Source organism: Leptonychotes weddellii, chromosome 15 (genome assembly GCF_054177405.1).
Source record: "Leptonychotes weddellii isolate Sample4059 chromosome 15, ASM5417740v2, whole genome shotgun sequence".
NCBI classification, from domain to species: domain Eukaryota; kingdom Metazoa; phylum Chordata; class Mammalia; order Carnivora; family Phocidae; genus Leptonychotes; species Leptonychotes weddellii.
In genome coordinates this window covers 7,663,693-7,682,324 of record NC_138383.1, presented here as the reverse complement: position 1 = coordinate 7,682,324, position 18,632 = coordinate 7,663,693, and the positions used below count along the sequence as shown (strand labels likewise).

The 18,632-nt window shown below is 53.2% G+C and overlaps 1 long non-coding RNA gene across 4 annotated transcripts in view; it reads right to left on the bottom strand.

Annotated features, from left to right (window-relative positions):
* The window catches only part of LOC145717287 (uncharacterized), a 163,755-nt gene that overhangs the window by 26,299 nt on the left and 118,824 nt on the right, over positions 1-18,632 (bottom strand). For all 4 annotated transcript variants that reach the window (XR_014140403.1, XR_014140401.1, XR_014140402.1 and 1 more), the window contains exon 2: positions 9,917-9,984. This is a non-coding gene — a long non-coding RNA (uncharacterized LOC145717287). The remainder of the gene's footprint in view (positions 1-9,916; positions 9,985-18,632) is intronic.

The window sequence follows — 18,632 nt, the reverse complement described above, 5'->3', positions numbered from 1 at the left end:
ATACCAGTTGGTTGGTCACTGGTCGGGGCAGGGGTGGGGGTGGAGGGGAGCTGGGTGAGGCTCTGGGAAAAGAGAAGAAAGAGGTGAAGAACAGAGTCTGCGGCATAGCCGCGGAGAAAAGAGCCTGAGTGCCTCATCTGGGCAGAAGGCAGCCTTCCCAGGTTCCTCGGCATGCTGGGACTTGCCGGAAACCAGAGCCCCCGCTGGCAGGACCGGGGTGGACAGTGGAACCAGAATTCAAAGGGGCAGCCGGAGGAGGGGTGGCCCCACGGTGGGGGAGAGGGGGAGGCTTCAGTGAATCATATAAATTAGAGACAGAAAGGATGTCAGGCCACCTTCACTTCCTTCCTCTCCTAATGTGAATTATCTCATTAGCCCCGAGCTTCCCAGAGGCTGACTCTAAATGATTCCTGTAATGGGGAGTTCAGTCCCCAGCCTCCCTATGGGGTCGGACTCCTAGGAGGGCTACGAAGGGCGCTTAAAGGGACAGTAGCAAACCACGCCAGTCACTGTACGCAACGCGAGGTGCCTTCTGCAGAGGCTTCACACTGCAAGGTCAGTCGGACCCTTGTGCCCCGTGTTTCCACATACAGGAATCTACTGTGAGAAAACAGTCATGGACATCGGGACAGGCTCATTAACAACACCCCCTTCCCCCGCAAAAATGAGAGTCCCCATTCTAACCCCTGGCACCTGTAAATGTCACCTTATGTGGCAAAAGGGACTTGGCAGGTGGGATTAAGTTAAGGGTCTTGAAATGGGGAGAGGATCCTGGATTATCCAGATGGGCCCTAAATGCCACCACAAAGGTCCTTCTCAGAGGGAGGCGGACGTAGGGCTGAGTAGAGAGAGAAGAACGGACGTGAACACCGAGACAGAGGCTGATGTGATGTGGCCACAAGCCAAGGAGTGTGGCAGCCTCCAGAGGCTGTAGGAGGCCAGGAACGACTCTTCCCTGGAGCCACCAGAAGGAACCGGCCCTGCCCACAACTTGATTTTAGTCCCATAAGACTCATTTCAGACTTCCGGCTGCCAGAACTGTAAGAGAGCACATTTGTGGTTTTTGTTTTTGTTTTTGTTTTTAAGAGAGAGAGCATGCATATGCCAGCAGGGTGGTGGCAGGGAGGGGCAGAGGGAGAGGGAGAGAGAGAATCTCAAGTAGGCTCCGTACCCAGCGCATGAGCCCAATGAGGGACTTGAATGACCCTGAGATCATGACCTGAGCCAAAAATCAAGAGTTGAATGCTTAACCGACTGACCCACCCAGGCACCTTACATTTGTGTTGTTTTAAACCACCCAGTTGGTGGTGACGTGTTACAGCAGCCCCCCGAAACTAGGACAGATATGGATCAAGTTCTTGCTACCAGGATGGTCTTCAGAGCCTTTCACAGCAAAAGAAGAAACGTGGGAAACATCAAAGAACTGTTCAACCATAACTATGCCGTGGGTCCTACAATGAAATACTATACAACCAAGAAAACACTGAAATGTTATTTTTTAAAAAAATAAGGGATGGATATATAACCGAGTATGGGTCCTGAATATTTTCCTTGCCTTTTATAAAATTTTCTAACCCTAAGCACCTTATAACTACCCCTGTCATCCTATAAGTCACAATTTGTCAGAGAGAGTCCAAGAATCCAGGGTCAGCACCTTTCTGGATTGTGAAGACTGTCCCCTGGCAGAAGGGCTCTGCTCCACACACACCTCAGCCTGGCATCACGGCCCTCCACCCACGGGCCAACGGGCCTGCAGACTCTCGCCCCTAACATACGAACCAGTCCTGTCTCCTTACATGCAGTCTGGTCCCCTGGACCCCTCACCTCAAGCCTGTTCCCCTAACCCGCCGCAGAGCATGTTCTCGTCTGCCTCATACTCTTCTGCCGAGGCTGCCCTAACAAATGGCCACAGTCTGGTGGCAAAAAGCAACAGACACTTCTGTTCTCCTAGTTCAGGAGGATAGAAGTCCAAAATCAGGGTGTGGGCAGGGCTGGTTCCTTCCAGAGGCCGGGAGGGGTACCCATTCCAGGGGTATGTCCCAGCGGCTACTGCTGGCTGCTAGCTGTCCTTGGCCTGTGGACCCCTCCCTCCAATTTCTGTTCCCATCTGGAGATCCCCATCCTCTCTGTGTCTCTCTGTTCCCACCCCCCCAGGACTTGTCAGTGGGTCCTTTATGAATCGTATCTACAGAGACCCTATTTGCAAACACACGGTCACGTCTGAGGTTCTGAGTGGCTGTGACTTCTGGGGGACGCTCTTCGATGCACTGCAGATGGCCTGCAGCGACACTCTCTCCTTGGCTTCCTTTACTTCAGGTCTCAGCAACTCCACAAGGTCTTCTTGGATTCTTCCCGGTCCCTTCTGGAAGGACCTGGAGGCAGCCGGAGTCTCCTGAAAGGACGAGGGTGGGTGGCCTCAGGAGAGATGGAATTCTCCACCGTGCAAGGGTTCCCACAGAGGACACCTCTCCGGAAAGACTCCGAGGAGATCCTGGGCTGGACGGGAGATGGAAGGAGATGGTCAGGGAGAGTCTGGCTTTGCGAGAGCAAGGGCGGAACCCAAGCCACTTGGCACGGTGCTGGGCAAGGAGCAGGCACTCACCAGATGTTCACTGCCCCACCAGAGAGGCCCCCCGCAAACCTCAGCGTTCCTCCTTTCAATGAATGCGTGGAACGTTTGGGAACAAAACAAAGAATCTGACGAATTGTATATTCAACGACTATTTGTGGAGCGCCTCCACAGCGAACCGCACTACGAGATACAATCCGACATAACTATATGCCTCTTTCTTCTTTCATGGTAAGACGGTGACAGACCACATGGCCAGAGACACCTAAATCAGCACCTCCATGACTATGTGGACTGAGACTCAGCACCCCCAGAGTTTCTATATGGGCAGGTGGCAGGTTCCTCAGGAAAGCCTAAGAGATAAGGCCCCTCCTTTCTCCTTCTCGGTCCACTGGGGAAGGGAGAGGAGGCAGAGGAACGTTCTCTGCTGCAGCCAAGGGCAGGCTCTCCGTTCCTGCTGCAGACCAGACAAAGCACACCTACCAGGTGGTGACTTATCAGCTGTGGGAGGCCCACGAAGCTCTTAAGCCCCAGGTGGGTGCCTGGAAAGCCACCCTCCCAGGGGAGCACAGACCTTGGGCCCTGCTTGGCTGCTAATCACCATAAGCACCACGGTGCCTCACCCCCGAGCTGGGTGGCCCTTAGCCACTCCCAAAGCCTCGCCATATGGCTCAGTGATCTCAGCTGGCCTCACACAGACCCTGGCAAGTAAGCAGGACAAGTGATGTTATTCTTCCCACTTTACAGATGGGGAAACCGCCTGAGCGTTCGAAGACTTGCTCGGGGCCACCCAGGGAGTATGTGTCCCAGGCGGTAGCCCAGGGCGCTCTGTCAGTAGTCCGGGAAGGCAAATGGCATCCCCACCGCCCCTGTGCGGCCCACGAGTACTTCAGGGCTTTACACGGGAGACAACAAATATCAGGGGGTGGCTCCTCCCTCTGGGTGCTGGGCTGCTTTTTTGGGACCCTGGGGAGCATGACTTCCTAAAACTCCCACCTCTTCCTATTCAATCCACCTTCCTCCTCCTGCTTGATGGCTGGAAGTAGAAGGGCAGGGACCGCCAGGGGCAGGCAGGACTTGGGTCTGGGCTGGGCCTCTCCCAAGAGCGGCGAAGCATGCCTTTTGGGATCCGGAAGGAGAAGCTCTTGTGTACATGTGTACTTTTCCAGGCACAGAGAAAGAGACCCGAAGGCCTAGCTCGGCTCTTGAGCTTTGCCGACCTGCCCCACAGAGGTTCTCAAAGCCGGCCCTCTGTTTCACCAAGCTGTCTCAAGCAGCCCCGGGAAGTGGCTGGGTGACTTCAGGGCAGGAAAGAGCGAAAAGAACACTACCCTCTTCTGGGGCCACGGGTCAGCAGGGCTGCTGAGTTAATGAACCTCGGGTCAGTCCTCCAGGGGAGGAGGCAGGGTTCCTTGGCTGGGGCCCCTGGCATGAGGAGCCCGCACCACCCAAAGGCAATCACGGCAGAGCTGGTGGAGGCCCAGGAACCAGGACTCTGTAGGCGGCACCTGCAGGGCAGGGGAGGGCAGGCAGGGCCAACCCCATCCACAGCCCACTCCGCCTAGAATGCCCGGGTTCAGGCTGGCTCCTGGGACCTAATCTTCCAGCCAAGGCTTCCCCTTACCAAGCCATTTCTCGGTGCCCTTCCTCGTCCCGTGTGGAGTTTTGTGTCATCCTCAAAGCACCTGGGGAGACAAGGTGCAACCCAGAGCTGCATGGGCTCCTCCGCCTTCGAGTTCAGGCCAGAGAGGCACCCTAAGGCGGCGAGGGGCTGGCGTGCAGGCTGTGGAAAGCCCAGCTGCCTCCAGCAATCTAGGCCAGCGTCCGGTTCCCATGACACCCTTACCAGCAGCATTAATAACTAACCACGTCCCAGACAGGTGCTGACGGCCTGGCCTTAGGAGTTCTCGTTCAGGGTTGACAGTGAGTCACTTCCCTTTTATAGTTTGCTAGCAGACTGAGTCACCCTGAGGCCGAGCCTTCCACACAAGTTCTCACACCTGGGCCAAGTCACATTCGTGCCCATGCCTTTGACCCCCTACTCTCCGGTCAGCTGGGCCCTGCGAAGCTGACCCTCATGGCCGAGGCCACACAGCGTCCCCCGTGACCCGGCGTCTGCCCTGCCCCCGCCCCACCCACTCCCTCTGCAGGGACAGTGACAGGGGCCCAAGGAGTCTGGAGAGATGTCTGAGGGAGGGTTGCCTGACAGGTGGTCGGTCCCCTGGGCCCGATGTTGGGTTAGGTCTCTGTCGCCCTGGACCTTCACCCCAAAGAGCGCCCTCATATCTTCCCACCCCTCCGCTGGTAAACAAGGGAAGACTGGACGTGGAAAGTTCCAGATGAGGAGCCAAGGGACAAAACTGTGAAGCCATGTTAGCTCCATCACTCTGGGGAAGGACAGAGGCTGTGGGGCGGTAAACTGAGTCCCATGACTGTCCACATGCTCTCTGCGTGCTCTGTCAGGTGGGAGGCAGGCCTGGCCTGGCAGGACCAGGACCAGGTTCCATGTGCTCTGGAGACACATATTAAATAAAAAATCCTCGCCTGGGAGAACAAACCATCAGGGAACCCTTCCTTCCCCCACTCTTGTATGGTATTTTCCTACAAGAAGGTTTTTTTATTCAAAAGAGAAAGAGAGAGAGAAAAAAAAAAATACAAAGAATTTTTTAAAAAGAGGCAAAAAAAGAAAACACAAAACAAAACAAAAAGCAAACAAACCCCAAAACCTCACTGAAACAGTTTGGGGATTTTACTCTTTTTTAATTCTCAGAAAGTCCCTCCCACTACCTGGTTTCTAAAACAGACCATAAACACAGATGACATCAGGCTGGACAGCGCTGGGCGTCTCGCCGCCAGGGGCGCCCGGCAGGTGTGAGACTGACAGGTTGAGAAGAGATGACACTATTTCAATCATCAGAAGATGAAAACCAAGGGGGAGGGGGGAAGGACAGGAGAGGCCGCGCACCTGGGTGTGGCGGGAAACCTGACAACACCCCGCCAGCCGCTGGCCTTTCAGGTGAACCCCTCTTGTCTCCATGGGGTGACAGGGCGCTCCCTGGGGGTGGGCGGCCGCGCATCCCCCACCTCCCAGGTATCCGAGTGCAACCCATCTACGGGTCTCCGAAAGCACGGCTGCAGCGCTGGGCGCCCCACGGAGCCCCCCGGGACTTTCCAAACTGCATCTGGAAATCGGCTTTGGCAGCAGTAGCCGTGATGCACACTCGCAGGCCGTGAGGGGCTTTCTCCGCTACACACGTCCTGCACATCATGTCCGGGGACGCGGCCGGCCAAGCTGCGTCCCCAGCGCCGAGGGGACAGATGCCAGAGGGGAGAGAGGCTCCACCCCCGGTGGCTGGCTCGGGGAGACCAAGTGAGTCATCGGGCCTGAGCGGTGACCATGATGTCCCAGGGTGAAGTGGGAGGCCTGGGGACGGAGCCTGCTGCACAGACGTGAGCCACGGTGACTCACATTTGGACCCCGAGGGGAAGTTCCATCTGCGAGTCCTCTGGACGGCTCTCGTCCCCTGGGGTGAGGTCATCCCCACTGGTGCTCAGAACCGGGACTTGCTTCTTTCTCCCAGAGCCCCGGCGTTCCACTCTCAATTATGGTTATGGCAGAAATCCTCATCTCAGCCACAGCACCTCTCCCTACGCAGCCCCCCCGACCCCGCACACACAGGACGGATGGACCCGAGCGGAGAGCGTCCTCCCTGCGTGTCAGGCTCTCTCATCTGTAAGAAAAAAAAAAAAGTTCTTCCTCCTGATGATGTCACACAGGAGCCTCGGGGGGCCAAGAGGCAGTGACTGTGACAGGGCTTTAAAAGGAAGTGCACTAAATCAGCGCCAGTGGGTACCACCGTGTCGTTACTGCTTCGGACTCTGGCCATGTGGGTCTCCATCTTGCTCCACGTCCCCGGGGGCCATGGGTCTGGAAGAAGAGGAGAGCACGGCCATGGGTAGAAAGTGTCCCCAGCAGAGTCGGTGCCCAGGAGCTCGGATGAGTCGTTCAGAAATACCCATACACGCTGCTAAGAGTTTACTGGGGTTTATTGGGGAGGAGGAGGTCCCGGCGTCCGTCCTCAGCTGGTTCCTCCACCATATGCACAGGTGACAGAGAAGTCCCCCGAGACAGGCGCGAGGCGTGTGCCCTTACGGGCTTAAGTTTTCGGTGCACTTAGGATCACAGGACATTAGCTAACAACCACCAAGACCAGGTCCTCATGGAAGCATTATGAGAAAGACACATTGTGTTAGGCGTGAGCTCAGGAGCACGCTGAGCCGGCCCCACCTGGATGGTCACGGCGACCACAGGACAGGAAGGACAAACGGCGAATGAGGACATTCCTGCAACTGTCAGCGGAGGAGGAAGATGAGGCGAAGGCAAGGGAAACAGGGAGAGCCTCCCCCTGCCCCCAAGAGGGCTGTGCGGAGACCACGAGGGACGGCCTCGAGCTGCAGCTCCGAGGGCAGCCTGCTCCCCCCACTGCCCTCCCCACAACTAGAACGGGACAACGAGGGCCTCTGGTCTCCCTCCTCCCATAATTTCCCCGCATTCCCTTCTGTTTCCCCTTTCCCTTCTCTTCCTTGCTGCTGACCCTGCAGCGGGCCCATCTGACGCCTGGTAGCTCTGCAGGCAGGGAGAGCGGAGACGGACCCTCACGGGAAGCCACCACCCCGGTGCAAGAGGCCATCCTAAATTAGGCAATCACAGCTGTTGAGAATCAGCCCCTGAGGAACGGGCCTGGAAGCTTCTCTGCTCATCCCCACTGTAAATGCCATTCCGTGTCACATGCATGGGATCGGGCCGGACAGGAACAAGCACCTCAATGCCCCTTCCGTGCGTGCCATCGCCCCTCCACTGCTCTGCCCCTCTTGGTCTCCATACCAGCCCCTAGGAGGTGCGACCACAGCATGCTTGTCTCAGAATCCTGCTGTGGCTCCCAGGTCCCTCAGTGGGAAAGCCTGACGCCCCCCCACCCCGCCCCCCAGGCTCTCCCTGACCTGGGCCTCATTCCAACCCCACCAGTGCTCCTGTCCTCAGCCTGAATGTCACCGTTCCCACTGCAGAACACTCTTCCCCAACGTGTTCACGGGCTGGCTCCTTCAAGCCTGTGCTCGGGGTCACCTCCTCAGTGAGGTGCCTGCCCTGTTCAACACTGCAACCTGCCCTCCCGTCCCTGCCCTGCGCACTTGGCCTGCCTTTCCTGCCCCCAGGTCTGCTCTTTTGCACAACACTATCACCTTATGTGTGAGATAATTAACACGTTTACTATTCTGCTGTTCATCATCTGCCCTCCGCCACACTAAAAGGCCAGTCCCACGACAGCAGGATGGTGTTGTCTGCCTAGAACAGTCTTGGCATACAGTGGGCCTCCCATAGCGCTCTGTTAGGCCATTCCCAAGGGTGCAAGGGGCCCTGGATCTTAGGGCATGACCTGCTATTCAGGCTGAGGTCACCTGCGGAGGGAAGGCAGAGGGCGGGCTAAGGCGGAGGATGTTGTGTCCACAAAGGCAGTGCCCACAATCGGCCTGGAAATTCCCCTGGAGTCACTCAGTCACACCCCCGCCCCAACTCACCCCCGGCCTGCCAGTTACCCAAGCACACACAGCCGCTAAGGAACCCCTTCACCAACCGACTCCTCCCCAGGCCCGCCCTCCCACCTGAGACCCACACCATCATCTGAGCGACTCGTCTCTGCAGAAGACATGCAGGAAGACAGGGACGGGGTAGAAGAAACACCCAAGTAACAGAAAAGCCCAGTCCGCCCCCAGCGCTGTCAAGGCACCAGGGGGGAGGAGAACGGAAGCTGATGTTCCAGCTGAAGGAGCATCCAGTGCCCTGCGTGGGCCTCTGTGCTTGTGGGATTTTGAGGAGGTAAGCATATAGATGGCAACATGGCAGTGCCCCGGGGGTGAGCACAGAGGCAGGTGTGGAAATACTCCAGGTTTGGGGGGAGGATACAAAGCAGGTCAGTTTGGCTGTGAGGATCCAAATTTGGGTAGGAAGTGGTAGCAGTTAAGATTAAGTATCCGGTGAGAATCGGTTGCCGGGATAACCAGTAGAGAACGATGATAAGGTTGCTTTTCAGTTTTGTTTTGCCTTTTTTTTTTTTAATCAGAAAGTGGCATGATGAATACTGGGTTTAAGAAAGAAGTTTAGAGGGCGCCTGGGTGGCTCAGTCATTGAGCGTCTGCCTTCGGCTAGGGTCATGGTCCCAGGGTCCTGGAATCGAGCCCCGCATCGGGCTCCCTGCTCGGCGGGAAGCCTGCTTCTCCCTCTCCCACTCCCCCTGCTTGTGGTCCCTCTCTAGCTGTCTCTCTCTCTGTCAAATAAATAAATAAAATCTAAAAAAAAAAAAAAAAAGTTTAGAGAAGACACAGGTAGGATTATTTTGGGAAAGAAAGGCTGGAAATCCAAAGGTTGGAGCCCCTCGTGAGGATCCCAGCTTGTGCTACCAAAGTCAAGATCAACAGGGTGGCTGGGAGAAGGGAGGGGAAGGATCAAATCCGAAAACTGCCAGGGAGCAATTGCCAGGATTTAGTGTCCTAGAGGATGGAGGAGTTAACACCATTGGACATCTTCCTTCTGCCTGATCCATGCGGAGTAAGATACATAAGGAAGGGAAGAGATAGGGCATCTGTCATGGTCTAGACTTTTACTGGTATTCATTGTATTATCTCATGTAACTCACGACCTCCCCTGAGGACAAGGTATCAGCATCACCATCTTCTAGGTGAGGAAACAGAGGCTTAATAATCCACCCAAGATCCTATCCAGAGCTAACGAAGAAAAAACAAAAAACAAAAACCCCGCTGACATTAACTCTGTCCTTAACCCATCCCAGGCACTATGCCGGGCACTTCACCCTGAATCCTCTCATCTCATGCCACGACATGGCAGGGATGGCTCTTTCATTGTCCCCATTTTACAGAAGGGAAAACCGAGGGCTAGGGAAGTGAAGGTCAGCAGCCTAGAGAAGGAGGCAGTGATAGAAGGCAACCCCGGGTGAGGAAGCGTTCCTCTGCTTCCTCATCTGTAGGTTGGGTATGACATGCTCACCCGCTGGTGAGGTGAGAACGAGTTTACCCAGGTAGACGCCGTGAGAACCCAGCCACCTGGAATTCACTGCAATGACTGTTAGTATTTATTAACCTGTGTCTCTGGACCTTCTCCGACAGCTAACTGCAAGGCTCCTGCCTGCTAATCAGCCCTCTGGGCTCGCATGTGGGTGCAGGTGCAGTAGGGATGTCTGGGAAAAGGAGGTTTGCTGCAGAAGGAATAAAAACCCCCAGAGCGACAGGAGCAGCAGGGGCGTGACTCCTCTCTGATTACCGCCCGCCACTCACCTTCTTTCTTATCCTTCTTTCTTGGCTCGGAGCACCTCCCCAGGTCAGCCTCACACCTCTGATTTCACCTAGAAAAAGAAGGGAGAGTTAGACCCAGAAAGAACATAGTAAAACTCATCTTCAAACTTAAAATACAGAGGGAGCAGTCTCTGAATGCCAGCCAACCTCCCAAGGACATAGGAGTTTAATAATTGTTTAGTCTTTTTTTTTTTTTTTAAAGATTTTATTTATTTATTTGAGAGAGAGAGAATGAGAGACAGAGAGCATGAGAAGGAGGAAGGTCAGAGAGAGAAGCAGACTCCCCGCAGAGCAGGGAGCCCGATGCAGGACTCGATCCAGGGACTCCAGGATCATGACCTGAGCCGAAGGCAGTCGCTTAACCAACTGAGCCACCCAGGTGCCCCAATAATTGTTTAGTCTTTAATATAGAATAAAACTGCATTCATTCTGAATCAAGGCAAAAATCCATTTCCTCTGTTCGTCACAGACATGGCAAACGGGAAGGATACTTTCAAAGAAATACAGGTGATCATCCTAATACCCAGACCTACAAGAAAATGAAATGAATATTACATTGGATAGCAATCTTTTTCCAAGCTAAAACAAATTTACAGTGGACCTTTACCAAAAATAATAATAATAATAATAATAATCTATTGCCACAGTCCTGAGTTGTACTGTTTTGGGGGGCCCTTTTACATGATACTTTTCTGAATTTTTTTATGTTCTGACCTCATGGCACATCTGAACTCATGACATGGGATAGCACATAAGGAACATCTAGCTCTGTGCCCGGTCCCTATCTTTATTAGCTATACTTTCATTTACTCCTTTCTAAGTTTCTGGAGTGCAAGGCCATTGCGTGTCATCCCTATAATTCCTAAGCAAATGTGCAAGGTTACCAGCAGAGTTGCTGCTGCTGCTAAAATAGATATTTAATCTTTAAATCCGACCTCTGTCCAACCTGATTCAGACACCAGGAAGAGTAGTATTTCAAAAGGTGTTTAAGATAATAGCCCCATTCTAAGCTTCCCCATCATTAGGCTCAAAGAAATCACTCTAGACCCCTAGGTTGGCAAATGAAAACAGAGAAGAAAGAAAAAAGGGGAAAAATAATACCATCAGATTTGAAACAGAAAACTTGTAACCTTCACTCACAAGGGAGAGGATTGTTTGGGTGGCGTTTTGTTCTTTCGCTGGATGCACACATACATACATCATCTTGGGGCTTGGATCACTCCCGTGGTTTCTAGAGTTACAGAGGACAGGGTCCAGGCTGGTACTCTGTGGCCAACCCCAGCAACCAATGCCTACCACCAGGGCAGCATCCCCTGTGCCCCAGAACCACCCCCCCAGCCTGCGGACACACGTCTGCTGGGACAGCTTCTTCCACCATGCCCACCAACTTATCCCAAGACCAACCTCAAATGCAACGTGGGGCTCTTGACTACAGGGCAAGGAACTCAAGCATTTTAGCTCCGATGCACCATGCAACACCCGAGACCTAACTAGATGCCTTGCCCATGCTAGAAAACTCATCAAAAAGAAGCAAGCAAAACCACAACATACCCTCCAACTCCAAGTCGGGCAGCAGAATGGATTCTTGCTCCTGTTACTGCTTTATGTAACGCCACCCCCATGCCCAACCCACGTTCAGTTTGTTAGGTGGGGAGCATCCCATAACCTCCTTCAAGCTAAAGCCTAGAGGAATGGAAATGATTCCAGGTTACCCTTCCAGGGGAGATAGGAAATTTAATACAAGTCAATCTAAGCTCAGCCGGCCCCAAGACATTTCAATCCAACCAATGTAGGAGCAGACCTTGGGGAGTAGGGAAGTGGGAAACTTAAACCCTACGGTAGGGGGGATAAGATGTGGAGGGGAGAAAGGGTTCTCATAGTCCAGGTTCCCAGACTTGGCTACCTGCTGAAACCACTGTCCCCTCCCCCCAGGCAGCTGGAAAATCATCCTAAAGCCCGGGTCCCACTCCCAGTGGTTTCTGATTGGCATAAACTCAGGTCTGAGCATTGGGTTAAAAAGAAAAAAAAAAAAATTAAGCTACCCAGGTAAGTCTAATATGCATCAAAATGGAAGAATCATCTGGAGATTGTTAAAATTCAAATTCAATGGGTTTGAGGTGGCAGCCTGAGAACCTGCATAGAAATAAGCTCCTGGGTAAACCCAACACTGGTGGTCCACAGAACACACTCTGGGTAGCCAGGGCTTAGCAGGGATACCCCCAAACACCCGCCTTATGTCCCCTTCCCCAGAAACCTCAGGCAAACGGACGCCACCCCACCCTTCCTACCCTCCCCACCGCCTGTCCAGTAGGCCCCGAGACCCGCCCAGCTGACTTCCGGAGTGCCAGATGGGGAGAGACATCACTCACATCCCGAGAGACAGCTGCCCCCCTCCCCCTTAATCCAGTTCTCGGCAATCCAACCCCCAGCCTGAAACAGACTCTAAGATAAACACGGCGATCAACAGAACGGTTTGTTTCTGCGCTGTTCCTTAAAATGAGCGGGGCTCTTCCCCTTTGTTTTTTGTGTCCATAGGCCAATCCAGGGCAGGCAGGCTGCAGGGCCTCCGGGAAGCCAGGGGGGACCGTGGAGGCAGCCTCCCCCTGTCCACGGCACACTGGCTCAGCATCCGCCACACAGAGCCCTACACACCCACCCTGCTGCCTTTCTGTCCTCAGGGTGGACCACGGCAGGACCCGGAGTGGATGGCACTCCCTCGGAACAGACCAATGGCAGCAGGCCATGCCTGGCACCAGACCTCTGAGGGAGGCCAGAGCTTGCCACGGGCTGCCCACAGCCGGCCCCCAAAGGTCCCTCCTTTCCATCTGTACCCCCCACCCCAACTAGTTCCTTCCGGGTACCTCCAGGGATGCTTTGAGCCGAACACCACCTAGTGGTTCTTGGCCCAACCACCTCCAGCCAAGATGGAAGGGGGCTGGTCCTCCAGGATCCCTCCGACTGAGGAACAAAAGGCCCAGCAGCGGCGGCCACAAGAAGACACTGGCCTGGAACGCGTCCAGTCCCACCCCAGCCCACCGCCTCTCCAGAAAGCGCACGGCCTAGGCTGTCAGTCATGCAGACAACGGAAGGCCACGCACTGCCGCAGAGGGAGGGTAGGCCAGGGGAGGGCAGGCCACACAGGCGAGCTCAGACACGGGCTTTTAACACTCTATAAGTGAGCGGCCCCTCTTTGGCCAAAAGAAGGGTTGCAGGTTGGGAGAACTCTTGGACCTTCTGAACGGGTCCGACGTCAGAGGGGAGTGACTTCCACAGAGCAGGTCAAGTAGCTGGCAGGAAGCCAAACCACTGGGTCCCATTTCGAGGCACGTACCTAAGGCTGATGCCCACTGAGCGCAGAAGGCAGCGCCCAGGACCCCCATCCGCGAAAATGTTCTAATTTCTTATAAAATTAGAAGGAATAAAACAAATATAATATGAATGCCTATATAACAACAAATCTATCCTTACACCACTGCAATCATAAAATGTCATTTTTAATTTTTTTTTTTTTTTTAAATGTTGGAAGGGGCTCATGAAGACAAAAGTGCCTAAGGTCACGAGCATCTAATCCAGCTCGGAGTTTGACTTCCTTCTAACCTCCAAACTCGCCACCCTTTACACGGACCCTTTGTTGAAGGCCCTTGGCAATCCTCAACACCACTGCTCTTTCCCGGAGCCCCCCGCCCCAGCCCTAAGTGCCTCCCAGCGACGCTCCCCTGACTCCGTCCCCAGCTCGTCTGTTGCATGCAGGTGCGCCGGGCCTGCTTGGGACCAGGCAGACACCCCAGCTCCCACCCCCGCTGTGTGGAAGCAGCTCAGCCTGGCAGGTAAACCCAGCACCTCCGAAGTCCAAACACACGCTCAGCCCCCTGCAGCGTAAACACCGAGCATACATCACACCCAGGCCTATAAAAGATAATTACACAATCTGATCTGGCAAATGAGGCCCATGGAACCGTCTAATTCGTACAATGAATTCAAGGGTTGTATCGGCAGGAAAAATTAACCTGGATCTTTAATGGGATATGCCCCCAGGTCAGGATTAGGGTTTATTTATCTTTTTTAATTTTCTTGCTGAGGAAGGGTGGTAAGACGTTCTCTGCTGCCCACCCTGTTCTCCTCCCCATCCCATCCCGGTCTGGCTTTCAGATGGGTCAGCTGCCCACTGGTCTTACCCACAAACTCACTCACTCCAGCTAAAATCAAACAGAGCCCCAATCAGAAGAGATAGATAGATAGATAGACAGATAGATAGACAGACAGACAGTTATTTTTTCACAAAAGAAAAGTTGGGACATCCCAAACTCAAATCAAGGGCTTTATTAATTGGCACTAATTCAGTACAAGTAAACAAAAGGACTGACATGCCCAGATGGCAATTTACCTCCTAATTATTCTGGCCCAACTGTGAAATGCGTACTTGGAGAACACTCATATATGCATATTTCCCTAAATACACCGTCTCTCTCTCTCTCCCCCTCCCTCCATCTCCCTCCCACCTCCCCTCCAAGGAGTCTCTCGAGACGAGATGCCTATTAACAGGAGTCGGTGCCCATCTCCTTAGCTCATAAACAGCTAGAACACCAAAGAACTGTTACTGGAATGTTAGGACAAGTAGACACTGAGTGAGGATTATCCTTCATCTCACCAAAATGAGTACTGTGGCAAGGCAGCTGGCTTTTCCCTCTCTTTCCTAGTGTACCTTCCTGGGGCTTTCCCCTGGGGAAAAAAAAATTTCCCTACCTACCTGGACTCCTAAGTCAGCACCGCCACTGACGGATGAAGCTCCGGTCAATCCAGGGGGATTTAGCGCTCACACCTTCGTGGCTACTGCAAAGCGAGGTCTGTCTAAGGAATGAGGCGGTGATGCGAAAGTACACAGGCCGAGGAGTACTCCGTGCAGCGTGATCTACCCATGAAATTATCTCTATGTGCCTCTCTAGGAGACTGACCTGGCTCTCCTGAGCCTACACGTGGAGCCTATGGTACTTTTGCTCTTTAATCAAAGTGGCATGGGAATGTATCGTATACAGGGCAACCTCACCTCAAAAATATACGTATGGGTGAGCGTGTGTGTGTGCGCACGTGGCTATGCACGTATGAGTGTGGTCCAGGACAGTGACTTTTCTGGGAAAGCCAACCGGTTCTAAACAACAGTCTTTGACTTGAAACAACGGAAATCTTGTTTCCTTGCTCCTAATCCATACGGATCCCAGGTGACCCAGTTGAATGAGGACGAGAGGGGCGCTGGAATGTGCCAACTTATTGTCAGCTGGATTATAATCTTTGTAAAGAGTTCTAGCCAAATCTCAGCTTCTGATTCCAAAAAGGTTGAGGCAAGTATACACTTACTGGAAGGAGATAAACATCCATCCCATGCCGATTATATTAAGGAGTCTTGGAGGAGGGACCAAAGCGGCAAAGGAAAGTGTCCCTCTTCCTGAACAGGGAATACACTGACACGGACTTCATTCTGCAAAACTGCCCCCATTCCAGGCATGGGCAATGAGCACAGAGGACAGACAAGGGGATGTCGAGGATCCAGCAGAAATGCTGCAAATGGATGACACAGAGTCTTGGTAAATAAGCAAAATGATGTCACACACTTATGGGTCCTAGAGTCAGAGAGTCTAAGACTAAAATCCTAGCTTGGCCACCAACTAGCTGCGTCAGCCTGGATCCCCTCCTGGGTATCCACTTTCCCACCTGAACAATGGGAGCCGCAGTAGTGACCATTCTTTGTCACTAGTAAGCCTTCCACAACTGTTAGCCATGACCATTCCTGTTACTTCCAATTGAGGATGGAAAATGGGATTATGCTTGTCTGTATTTCACACATTGGGTATTGGTACTAAACTAAGCCACGCATTCAACTGCGTAGCATGTTTCCTAGTCAGCGGTAAGGAACTGGTAAGTGTTAACTGCTAGCAACGTAAAAATAAATAGATTACAGAATTGTATAGTTTACAAAAACGAACTTGGAAGGAGAAGGCAAAAGGTTAACCACTGTCATTTCTGGGTAGCGAGTGTATGGGCAATGTGTTTTATTTCGATGTGTCTAAAGTGAATAGGCATTGTTTGGTGAAGGGTAAAAAAAAAAAAAAAAAAAAAAAAAGCCTTGGTATTTAAAAAGGTAATACAAATCAAATGGACATCCATCGTCTTAAATCAGAAATAAAACTATACATGCTATCTTAAAAAAGAACAGAACAGAAGTTGCAGGATTGCTTGTGAAATCAGGAATAGATATGGCAAGCTTGTCCCCCAGTTGCAGCTCGAGGTGAGATCCAGCAGGGGTGCACCTGGGACCTCCTGTGTGATCCACAGACCAGGGGTGAGTCGCACGCCAGGTGGCAAGTGTGGGTGATTTCAGAGGCAGCCATAGATTTCACTGACTGGAGAGCAGCACTTTCCACTGAAGGATGCAGTCCATGCTGGCTTGGACTGTAAACTTGACCAAGAATCCTAACCCAGCTGACACGCTGCAGGCCAGAGGGTTAACAGACCTGCTCCGTGGCATTTTCCAAATACCTGTGCCCTCACACCCAGAGGGCTCTGATGACATCAACCGCTTTGGTGCAGGACCTGCGGCTCTGTGCACTTCCCGGAGCCTGTTACATAACCCCTGGCTGGAAACAGAGGCCAAGCTCCATGGAGACAGCCGAGGCCACGCCAGAAATAAGGGGCCTGCTGCTCTGTGACAGCGTGGGACAGGGAGAGTGGATTTGAGCCTGAGAACCAGGATCCTCATGGGCTTTAGTTTGGGTGTCCAGGCTCAGGGAGCTCCCCCCCTCCTCTTCCTCCTGGGTCCAGTATTAGGGGGACCCCAAGGCTCCAACCTCAGCCCGGCTGAACGTCCATCCTCTCCCCTGGTCCTTGCAGATTCCCCAAATCCCTGCCCCTGTCCTTTCTCCTAAGCCCCAGGGTGCAACCTGCCTGCAGGGCAGGCTGACCACCGATTCCCAAAGAAAAATTCTCCACATCCAGTAGTAACTCCTTCTTTCCCCCTCAACCAGGCTCCCCTCAGCACCTTCCCATTTCAGTGATTTTAACTTACTCTCTCAATATCCCCCCAAATCACATGAATCACTACCTCCGGTCAGTTCTGCTAATGGGGTTCATGATCCATCTTCTCTTACGTCCCCACAACCATGACCACAGCTGAGGCTCTTGTTAACCTCTGGTCCAAAATGTCCACATAATAAAAATGTCATTTGCTGAGTACTTACTGTGTCCCAGCCCTTTACATGCTCTCCCTTACTTAATTCCCTCACCTTGTGCCGCGTCTCACCCTGTTATCTATCCCTCCACACACTAGCTCTATTTCTGGGCTGAAAAGCTTCACACTCTTTGGTGCCTCGGGGCCTTTGCACTTACTGTTTCCTAAGCCGGGAACACTTTAACTTCTAGAGCCTTGGCTCAGACTGCACTTTCTGAGAGGCCATCCATGATGACCCTAGGACATGGGCCACCCAAGCAGTACGAGCCACCCTACTCTTCACAGCACTTGACCGCATCTGAAATGATCGCATGTGTTTATTTAATTTTAGTTTGTGTCTTTGCGTGCAGAGAACGTATCTGGTTCTCCACTGTATGATCAGCATCTGTTGCAGAATGCAGCCCTCTTTCGGTTAAACAAACGAGTGAATATTAGTATCCCTATGTGGAAGATGAGGTCATTGACCTACAGAAAGATTTAAAACTAGCTCAAGGTCACAAGGCTAGTAAATAGTTGAGTCCACATTTGTACCAAGCTCCTCTGGCTCTGGGGGTAAAACTGGCCATGCCCTTGCTATTCTGCCTTCTGCTGCCGCTGTAAACCCCCACCCCCCCTTTCAGCTTGCCTGAGCCAGCCCCTTCTGTATTGCTCCCCCAGGTTATCCTTCTGAAATATCGCTTACGTCTAACTCTGCTCAACAGTCGTCAGCAGCTCCCTACTGCCTTCTACGCACAGACCAAACCCACCTGCCTGAAATCAGAGGCCTTCGGTGCTCTGTCCCTCTTCTCTCCAGACTTGTTTGCAGGACTTCTCCATTGTTATCTAATCTTCGCTCCCCACACCTGCAAGGCCTCCCTCCCTCTGCCCCTCCCTAACACCTTCCCTCTAGGCCCGGCCCAGGTACCACCTCCTACGAGAAGCCACTTAACTTTCCAGCCCTCGGTGGTGGCTGGCCCTTGAGCCGCAGTGTTATTGCTCGTACCCCCCGCCCCCAAGGGCACCAAACATGAGGACAGATGGGAGAGGTTACCTATCTTCTCTCCCCCGCAAGGAGATCTTAAATTCCTTTAGTGTGGGCATATGCCTCCTGTGTGTGGCTCCCCAGAGCCCCGTAGAGCATACAAAACCTTCATGAGAGGAACCGTGGTGCCATGGGTTACCCCCCGGCCCGCGGTACTCCACAGAGGTGGGTGGCTGGCCGCGACAATGGCAAAGCTCTCTCCTGACTGCTGAGCCAGAGCGGCTGGCCTTGCTGTTCTGGGAGGCCCTCGGACTCCTCAAGTCTTTCCCAACAGCCCACCTCCCCCTGGAGCAGTAGTGCCACTCTGACCTCTCTCCTGGGTCTTCCCTGAGCAGAGTCTCTACCAGGAGCCTAAAGACAGCCCAACCTACTGTGCAGAAGGAAGGGAGGAAGGGAGGAAGGGAGGAAGGGAGGAAGGAAGGAAGGGAGGGAGGGAGGGAGGGAGGGAGGGAGGGAGG